Source organism: Acipenser ruthenus, chromosome 4 (assembly GCF_902713425.1).
Source record: "Acipenser ruthenus chromosome 4, fAciRut3.2 maternal haplotype, whole genome shotgun sequence".
Taxonomy (NCBI): domain Eukaryota; kingdom Metazoa; phylum Chordata; class Actinopteri; order Acipenseriformes; family Acipenseridae; genus Acipenser; species Acipenser ruthenus.
In genome coordinates, this window is record NC_081192.1 from 68,440,546 (window position 1) to 68,451,924 (window position 11,379).

Here is an 11,379-nt window from a genome sequence, read left to right on the forward strand (position 1 = left end):
GCGTTTAAAATGCTACGCATGGAATCCCCCTTAAGGTCATTAGCTGTTATATGTAAACTGTTAAATAGGCCTGCGCCCACTTTCAAATATAGCAACTAAAAACATATTTCATCACCAAAATAAATACGGTTAATATCCAAGGAATAACATCTTAATTGTGTTATTGGGAAAGGGGTAACAACAAAATGCAGTTCTTATCGATCTTCTGGGGGTTCAATTAACCAACAGAATAGTTTCCATTCGTTTTTCTTCAGTTGAAATTTGTAAGTAACATTATAAGAACATTTTGAAGAAATTAATTCGAGAAAACTCAAAGACGCACTATATACAATGTAATATATATATATATATATATATATATATATATATATATATATATATATATATATATATATATATATATATATAACCACCTTTGCCCATTTAACTCAGTGGTGAGACCAGATCTGAACTGACAACATTCGAAAATTATATATTGAGACATGTTTTAAAATAACTACAGCCTCCGCAGTAAAAAATAAAATAAAATAAATAAATAAAAATACAATTAAAATAAAGATATCGATCTATGTTTGCAAATGCTATGCACAATGAAGTCCAGAATGTCATAAATTTACATTTTACTGTATTTTCTAAAAGCAGCCTATATTTACACAGTGAACTATATAACCAAAAGGATAATCTGTGTGATATATCGATAACTAAACCGTGGTGACGTGTGACGCCGCTTCTTGATTCCCTTGCAAAACAAATGTGAATTTCTCCACTCATTAGTTAAACCAACACATAAACAAACAACTTTAAAAAAAAAAAAAAAAAAAAAAAACATGAACACTTGGAGCAGGCAGCAACATGCGTAAAAACCATGTCACTGTTTTGCATCTAAACATAGATAAAGGGATTTGGTTAAGTACCGACATTCCTTTCTGAACCGTAAATAAGTTGCGGCTTGAAGCAGTTTCTTTATTGTTATTTAAATACAGGGTTAGTCTAAACTGTAAATTATTAAAACTAATACCGGTTTATATATATATATATATATATATATATATATATATATATATATATATATATATATATATATATATATGAAAAACAAATTCATATATATTGACGAGCAATTAGTGTAGTTGTCAAAAGAATGGTAGTGATGATGATTACAACGCTTTCTCTGTGTATATGGCATTTATGTGTGGTATAGCTCTATTATTTTTAAGGTGTTCTGTACAATAAAATCAAATACAATTATAAACAATGCAAATCATTAAAATGGTCCTGATTAAAGTTTCATGCATTTCTTCCACTTGGAATTAATATGAAAGTAGCCATTAATTTGGCAACTATGATAACGATTATGACTAGCCTATTTAAAATGACACAGTACTCTCTTAAACATTATATGAAACAGATATAGTTTAGTATCTAAAAATGTAGTATTTGTTTTTTGGGGAGTATAAAAGTATAGTCTAAAGCAATAATATTAAATAACATAATCTGTTCTTTAACATGTATTAGGCCTATTTAATTCATAAATAATGTAAATTATAAATAAAATACAAATGATAAACATTTTTGTAATTTATTTGAACAAAAACATGTTTAATTTATCTCTGTCACAAGTGTGACTGTTTGCTGAGCATGTAAGCATTATTATTATTATTATTATTATTATTATTATTATTATTATTATTATTATTATTATTATTATACGAATTTACCTTCATAATTTTTTTTGTACACTTTTAATATGCGTGATTTGCTGGTTTTGTATTTTTTTTTTTTTTTTTAATTCTCACTTGAACGGAATAGAGTGATGTCTGACCAAAGCGAAACTTGATTCACGTTAATCAGCTGTTACTTTAATTAGATACCTTTGATCTGGGCGTGTTTTTCTGCTTTAAGATTCAGAAGACACAGACGAGGGACAGAGAAACGACAGGGAAAATGAACTGAGAGTGAAGAGACGTGGAGAGGGAATCGAGAGGAACTGCATTGGGAAATTGGCTTATGCATAAAACCAGACTTAAATAGACTGTAGCCAGGCCTGAGGTGAGGGACAAGACAGAAGCGGAACATTCAAGCACGTAATCAGCGCAAAAGGCGGTGATTGGACACCGAGCACACCGAAGCGAAGCAAGAACAGCGAACTGACTGCAAGAGACGAGAGAAGGCGGAGGGAGAAGATCCTAGAGCGCCGCAGTCCTAGAGACATGAGATTACTTTCCCTTAAAGTTAAGTTCTGTTTTCTTAACTCGCTTATTTAGTGTAGGTATTTTATTTGTATAATATTCGTCTGAAAGCCACTGAATGTGAAACAAGTAGCACGATAATGTACTGTACTCGGTTTTTGTTTTGTTTATTTATTTTGTAGAGTTCTGCTTCTGCCACGCCCCCTACGCTTCATCTACAACCCCGTGAGCTATTGCACACTATTATTTGGTGACTGTCAAGCAACTGACCCAGAGATAAAATAACATAAATGTTAAATGTTAATTCTGGTAATCTATAATATATTGCAAATACAAGTAGGCCTATAATAAATATTAGACTATATATGTTTCTAACCTAATGCTATATATATATAACTTAGTAGCCTAAGGCAAAACAAGATCGTATAAAGTGTAATTAGCATCTTTGTTGGAAAAATAAGAACGCTCAAGGGACGGACATTCACAAAGTCACATAGGCCTATACATTTTGGCACCGTGACAATAGCTATAGCATGTTGTCATATAAATAACTCGAGTAGCCTACTACAGTATATTTTATGGTTGGGTGTTTAAAGTTACATTAAATAACTTGATGGGTGGGTGGACATCCATCCTGTTTTTTAGTCTTGCGTGCTAATGTACGTTTCTTATCCCTTCTCAGATTCTGAGACCTAAAAGACAACGTTCCAAAGTGTATCGTTGCTGAGTGGTTGTCAGTGTTTTTAGTGGGGCGGTATACGCCGGTGTTGTGAAATATCCTGCATCCCGTGGAAGTTCTGCATCACCCCGCTCTTCGGAAAGCCAATTTGCTTTCTTTCACTTCACGTGCACGCGCAGTTACTGAAAAGCCCTAGGGCCACGCGAGAGAATTTGACTTTAAAAACCCGAAGTTTCGCTATTCTACATACGAGCTGGTCTGTGGAACAGGCGGAGCTCGGAACTCTTGTTGACACCACTGTGTAATCCTCAGATTCACTACCGTCGGGCTTTACTATTCTAAAAACTGGCTTTTCTACTATACATTCCTTTTCAACTATGTATTACAGAATCACCCCAACCCCAATGCCGAAGCCCCTGCACGGGAGACCCCGTCTGCGAAATATACAGAAATAAATAATAAAAAGGTCCGCTTGTACAACCTCAATATGTAAAATTTCAACTAAATGTAAAACATCTCCCCCTAAATGTAAAACCATTCCAAACTATGAACAACTCTCAACTTAAACACTAACTGCTATACCAAAAAAAAATACTAGGGGTAAACTTTACCACCTGGAAGTTGGTTACTTATTCCCGGTTCCTTATTTGCGATGTAGTTGACAAAGCAGCACGTCCGTTTTCTGTGTGTTTTAACTAACTTACACATCTTGCTCAATTAATATATTGCCACTATTTAAAAAATAATCGCTCCTTCTTTAAAAAAAAGAAAAAGAAAATATTAATAACAAATCTGCAGCATAGCGGTTCCCTATATTACCCGCTTGTTTCGCCCCATTTAACCCACCTTAGACGCCTTGCTCACTAAATATCCAGGTATCCCTAGATAGGTTATAACCCCCTCTGCAAAAACACTAAAGATTGTAGTGAGCAAGCCGTACCCCACGATCAGCAGCACCCCAAAGTGTAGCCCATTATAACCTATGCAGAACGCATGGGGGCACGTCTTTGGATGACCCATTTACCTCCCTTAGACGGCTTGCTCACTAAATATAGAGGCATCCCTAGATAGGTTATGAACCCCTCTTTGTAAAAACACTAAAGATTTTAGTGAGCAAGCCGTACCCCACGAGCAGCAGCACCCCAAAGTGTAGTCCATTATAACCTATGCAGAACTCATGGGGGCACCTCTTTGGATGACCCATTTACCCCCCTTAGACGGCTTGCTCAATAAATATAGAGGCATCCCTAGATAGGTTATGAACCCCTCTTTGCAAAAACACTAAAGATTTTAGTGAGCAAGCCGTACCCCACGATCAGCAGCACCCCAAAGTGTAGCCCATTATAACCTATGCAGAACGCATGGGGGCACGTCTTTGGATGACCCATTTACCTCCCTTAGACGGCTTGCTCACTAAATATAGAGGCATCCCTAGATAGGTTATGAACCCCTCTTTGTAAAAACACTAAAGATTTTAGTGAGCAAGCCGTACCCCACGAGCAGCAGCACCCCAAAGTGTAGTCCATTATAACCTATGCAGAACTCATGGGGGCACCTCTTTGGATGACCCATTTACCCCCCTTAGACGGCTTGCTCAATAAATATAGAGGCATCCCTAGATAGGTTATGAACCCCTCTTTGCAAAAACACTAAAGATTTTAGTGAGCAAGCCGTACCCCACGATCAGCAGCACCCCAAAATGTAGCCGATTATAACCTATGCAGAACGCATGGGGGCACGTCTTTGGATGACCCATTTACCTCCCTTAGACGGCTTGCTCACTAAATATCCAGCTATCCCTAGATAGGATATGAACCCCTCTTTGCAAAACCACTAAAGATTTTAGTGAGCAAGCCGTACCCCACGAGCAGCAGCACCCCAAAGTGTAGCCCATTATAACCAATAGAGAATGCATGGGGGCACGTCTTTGGATGCCCCATTTACCCCCTTAGACGGCTTGCTCAATAAAATCGTTAGTGTTTTTGCAAAGAGCAGATGATAACCTATATAGAGATACCTCGATATTTAGTGAGCAAGGCGTCTAAGGGGGGTAAATTGGGCATCAAAACGTGCCCCCATGCATTCTCTATTGGTTATAATGGGCTGCATTTTGGGGTGCTGCTGATTGTGGGGTACGGCTTGCTCACTAAAATCTTTTGTGTTTCTGCAAAGAGGGAGTTATAACCTATCTAGGGATAGCTCGATATTTAATGAGCAAGCCGTCTAAGGGGGTAAATGGGGCAAAACAAGCAGGTAATATAGGGTACCACTATGCTGCTGTTAATTGAGCAAGATGTGTAAGTGAGTTAAAACACACAGAAAAAGAACATGCTGCTTTGTCAACTACATCGCAGATAAGGAACCGGGAATAAGTAACCAACTTCCAGGTGGAGTAAACTTTTACATATATGGGGAGTTATATATATACAGATGGCGGGGGTGTTTTACATATAGCAGTAGAAATTTTATCTTTCCTTGAAGTTAGAGAATATAACATTTTAGTTAAGCTTACATTTAAATATATTGAATTAAAACATTAAATAAAACCTGCTTTTTATTTATTTTATTTATTTACAAATATATTTATTTTATTTGGTATGCCAGTATATAATAATAATAATAATAATAATAATAATAATAATAATAATAATAATAAAACATTTATGTGCAAATATGCATTAATTTATTTTTAATATATGCAGTTATGATGTATATTATTAACAGAGTTCAATGTTGAGTAATTATTGTTAATGATGAATAAGTAGTGTGTCTTAAAACCAAAACATCTATTAAAATATTCAAAATGTGTTGATAAAATCAAAAATAATAATACAAAAACATATTTGTTAATTAAACAGTGTGTGTATGTGTGTGTGCATATATATATATATATATATATATATATATATATATATATATATATATATATATACACACACACACATTTCAGCATCAAATTTCTCAGGTTTTTAATGTCAGTTATAAGATTCTGGGGCAAAAAATCATTTTAGCAACATTTGGTGTGTCTTTATTTGAACATAACATTTGTAAAATTAAAAAATAATACTATTTTTTCACCCCAATCTACATTAAGTTATTTGAAATTAGCCATGTATCAGTTTTTTTGATCTTAACACCATTCACACATAAATTGGATTTATCCTTTACATCACTGTTGTCTAAACTCAATTTTTGTAATTGTTGGTCTTTGTCCTAACTGTCCTCCATTCATAGTTTCATAGTCAAGTTTTGCCACACCCTTTATCCGCATGCTTTATCCATGCGTGTTCCAATTTGTTATAAAGTTGCTGTTGGTTAAATATTGGTTGTATACAATGCAAATTATGGATAATTGTACTAGTTTGGCTTTGATTCTGTTGGTCGTGCCAGTTCCTGATCTTGACACAATGTAAAACTGTTGCTGCAATGGATGGAGAAACCATTGCCTTGATCTCAAAACTTGTAACTGGAGATTTTGATGTGGCTGTGAAAGACAAAAACCAGGTTCAGAAGTATGCTTACATGAAGTGGTATAGAAATCGAGACAAGTGCAGTGTGGTGAATGGTCAGCTTCTATGGATGGGCAAAAGAATCCATGAGAAAAACAAGGCGTGTGATGTTGTGCTACATGAATTCCGGAAGACCAAAGGAAGTGGGGCAAGAAAACTTCTTTATCGCTTGCGGTCTTGTTATGTTGGACTTTCAGAGCGCAATATTCAAAAGTTGTTAAATGAAAATACTGTGTACCAGAGACTTCACTGCAAGTTTTGCAATAAGCCACAAATATGCCCATTTTGAGCAAAAGAGGTGCAGATCGTCACCAGATCGACCTAAGGGACATGGGAAAGAAATTTGTTGTTGAACAAAATGGACAAATCTATAGGTATGTGCTTGCTGTCATGGATGTCTTCAGACGTTTCATCTGGTTGATTCATCTTGCATACAAACAAGTGTCACCAATTGCAAAATGTTTGTATAAACTTTTTACTGAATTTGGACCACCAAGGGTCATTCAGTGTGATCAAGAAATAGAACTCAAAGGTGCAGTAAAGTTGTGTGAGAAACTGAACATTACCATTATTCGAAGTCGGCCATCGTCCGCAAGGGAAAGTTGAACGGAGTCACTGCAACTGAAGAGACAAAATAGCTTATGACATTACAATGCTTGCAAAAACATCTGTTAACTGGGTAAAAAGCCTGCCAAAGTACGCTCAAATTTTGAACAATGATCCCAAAAGAATCCTTGGATACAAGTCACCTTTTCAAGTCTTCTTTGGAAGAGATAACCGCCTTGTGACAGAGATGATGGACAGACAAAATGAAGCATGTTGCCCAGAGGAGGACATCCATGCTGGGTCCCTTGCACCCAAACCCGGAGATTACACTGAGTCGCTGAAGCAGATGAAGTCCATCAGATCAGTAGCTGCTAAGGCAACAGAAAAAAATAATGAGTACATGGTCAAGCGACAACAGCGTGCTAACCCACCACCAAAATTCAGGAAAGGGATGGACGTCCTCCTTAAGTTACCCCTGAAGGCAGGGACAAAACCAACAGAGACCCCATATTCAGGTAGGCTGCATCTTGCAAGTGAGGGGAAAAAATGAAAATACAAAGTATCATATACACTTCTAGGATCAAGCGAGTGTGTGACTGAATGAATGGTTTTCAGTTGCAGAAATCACTCTTCATCGGAAATCACAGAAAGCCACTAATCATAATAAGTTTTACACACATGATGATGGATGATGGATATTCCCAGCACATCTCCACTCTGGCACGCACTTGCCGATTCTTCCTGAGCAACATCCGAAGAATCCAACCCTTCCTCACCAAATACGCCACCCAGCTCCTGGTCCAGGCCTTGGTACTCTCCCGCTTAGACTACTGCAGCTCCCTCCTGGCTGGCGTCCGCCACCGGTCCGCTCCAGCTCATCCAGAACTCCGCTGCCCGCCTGGTGTTCTCTCTGCCTCGCTTCTCCCATGCAACTCCACTACTCTGCTCACTCCACTGGCTCCCGATCACCGCTCGTATCCAGTTCAAGACTCTTGTACTAGCCTACAGATGCCTTGACCAGACTGCACCCAGCTACCTCCAGACCCTCATCTCTCCCTACACCCCCACTCAAAATCTTCGCTCCGCCTGGACTAGAAGATTGGCTCTACCTCCTCTACGCTCCCCTGCCTCCAGAGCCCGCTCCTTCTCCACCCTCGCCCCGCAGTGGTGGAATGACCTTCCTACAGATGTCAGGACTGCCCAGTCCTTGACCACATTCCGGCACCTCCTCAAGACTTACCTCTTCAGACAGCACCTGCAGAACTCCTCTGTTCTTCCCGTGGGACACGTATCACCCTTCCTTAAATGCACTTTACTTGCTCTTATCTGCCCCCTATTTTACTGCATTTAATCCTGTACTTCAGAGTACTGTAATCTGCCAAGTGTTTAATCTGTAGTATTTTGTATTTAATCATATCCTGATGTAACTATCACTGACACTGTTATCTACTGTATTATTGAATTGTATTTTGTCACACTTGTACTTGCTTGATCCAAAGTCATTGTATTTATCTTGCTCTTAATTGTATTATTACTTGTACTGTGATACTTGAAATGTATTTGCTTACGATTGTAAATCGCCCTGGATAAGGGTGTCTGCTAAGAAATAAATAATAATAATAATAATAATGGATTGGAGCATTTTGATGCTGTATGGATGAAAATCATTTATGATTAATTTGGTGATGGCAATTGTCAGTTTGCTGCATTGGCTCATCAGCTTCAAGGAGTTGGCATATTTCGATCAGCAGACACTCTGAGGGCTGAAATTGCTGCTGAATTAAGAACCTCCCGCTTTGTGCAGGATGGGTCACATTATGTCAGTTTTATCAAAGGGGAATGGAATGATTATTTGGAATCCCATGAGTCCGAATGGAACTTATGGAGACAATCTAATGTTGCTTGCTGCTGCCAAGGTGCATGGGGTTACCATACGTGCTTATCCTGCTAGAGGGGATTTTGAAGTTCACAACATAAAGTCCAGTGAGGTTTTCGATGGGCCTATTCTTTATCTGGGTTATTTTCCAGAAGGGCAGGGTGAGCACTGTGTTAGTTTGCAGCTGACAGCAAATTAAGATGAATTCATTGAGTCTCACTCTAGCCCTGAGAACGAACTTTCATCAGAGGAAGAACGTGATGATACACTTCAGCCCGGGTCACCGACGAAACAATTCACTGACTCTGAAACAATTCTGAATCGAGCCCTCAGCACAGCAATTTGACCGATGATTTGACTGAGAGAATGTCTGTCCCCAGTACCGATGGCAACCATGTTTCTGAGGAAGAATGTGATGAGACACCTCAGCACAGCAAACCGAATGATGAATGTGAGAGAATGTCTGCAGCAAGCCCTGGTGGTGACCATTCTTTTGAGGAAGAATGCGATCACACACCTCAGCACAGCACACCAAATGATGAATGCAAGAGAAGGTCTTGTGATGAGACACCGTGGCATGATATGATGCCCACCATTCATCGGTCATCACCACTGCCAGAAGAAATTATAAGAAAAATTATGCAGTATTGTATATCAGAAAACCTATATGCGTGGCAACGACTTTGGTGTGTGAAGAGAACCTTTCGAGACGTTGTAAATTCCATTCCTGTTCCAACGATTTATTTCAACCCAGTAAACGAAAACAGAATAGTGGATCCCTTGGTATCAGTAAACAGATTACTCAGGGTAGCAGGAAGGAACAGTGGGGTTGTTTTGAGTTTAAGAGCAATGTTAAAACACCCAATGTGGTGTTAAAACACCTTCTTGAGGTGTCGTGGGCTAGTCAATGAAACACAGAGGATGGAAGGTGCCCACTTGAAGACCCCAGAGATGTACCCTACTTAGCTCAATCCAGACAGCATTACAAGGCAGAGGGATATCTACATCATCATATGGAAGGAAACACAAATGGATGGAGACGCAGATGAATCACATTAGTTTACTGTAAAGCTACTTCTTAGTTGGTGCTTACCTTGGCGAGAGCCGAGCTCAAATCAGCATGAAGTTTTAACATCTACTCTCATGTAATGGAAATCAGGGTGTGACTCCAGTTGAGGAGGAATCAGAATCTCATTTTTTGTGTGTTTTGGAGGATTTAATGGGCTTATCAAGTATAACTGCATTTTGGTATTTTTTTTCACATTTAGGGTGTCTTTACATATTTAACTTGTCCAAAAAAAAAATACTGCTGCTATGTGTAAAACATCAACCCCTATATGTAATAACCTCCCACTAAATGTAAAAAGTTACCCCTATATGTAAAACACATATGTAAAAAGTTACCCCTATATGTAAAATAACTCCTTCTATATGTAAAAAGTTATTTGTTTTTTATCAGTATAGCAGTGTTTAAGTTGAGAATTGTTCATAGTTTTGAATGGTTTTACAATTAGGGGCAAAGATCAGTTTTACATTTAGGGGTAGAAGTTCTACATTTAGGGGCAAGCAAATTTTACATTTAGGGGCAAATGATTTTATATTTAGGAGTGTTTTACATTTAGGGGTCATTTTTTACATTTAGGGGAAGTTTTACATTTAGGAGTGATTTTACATGTAGGGGTTGTACACTGCTTCTATTTTGTGTTTCTTTACTCTTATAAAAAAGAAAAAATGCAATAAAGACCACTCTCTCTATAGGTGGAAGCTCACAATTTAGTAATTGCAAGAAACTAGCACTTTCTTAAAAGTTTATTTTATAAAATATGAGACACCTCACACAACGTAGTAACTTACTTCAATTAACAAAAATGAATAGGCTTATCCTACCCAGGAATTGCCATTAAACATACACTGTTATCTTTCTGTTATTTGAAGCATTTCAGTTCCCATTGTCTTCTCAATGGTTCAGCCTAGGATCAGAGCCTGAAGACTTGTGGAAGCACTCGGGAGAGACCCCAGAAATCTTCCACATGGTACGCAAAACTGAACCAAACCGACATGTCGATAACAAATCATGTTGATAACAACTTTGCTTCAACATGCTGTAAAATGTTTCAGCGTATCAGAGTGCTGCATTTCTGTTAATTCCTGAGTTTCACAGCACCTACACTGTCACATTAGAAAACTGCAATCGCATTGCATCACCGTTTCCCTTTCCAAAAATGAATAAACACAGCGCACTGCCATCGAGACAGAACAGCAACTACAGTGACAGCTAAATAGTCCACAACAACAATAAAAGGGACAAATAAACCTATTTGAAATACAGTCTTAAACTAGGGGAAAACTGTCTCACACATCTGTTATGCTGGTTCCATTTCTAATCACTGCTCTCACAACTAATGTGATCATTACTCACCCCCTAAGTGTGGCGTATAAACATAAACTTATTGTTATTTTTTTTATCTTACACATTGTGACGAAACAGGCAGTTTTAAAAAAAAATAATAACAACAACTTGGCAATTATGTGTTAATGATTAGGACATGTATTACTCATTTTAATATAAGACAAATAACT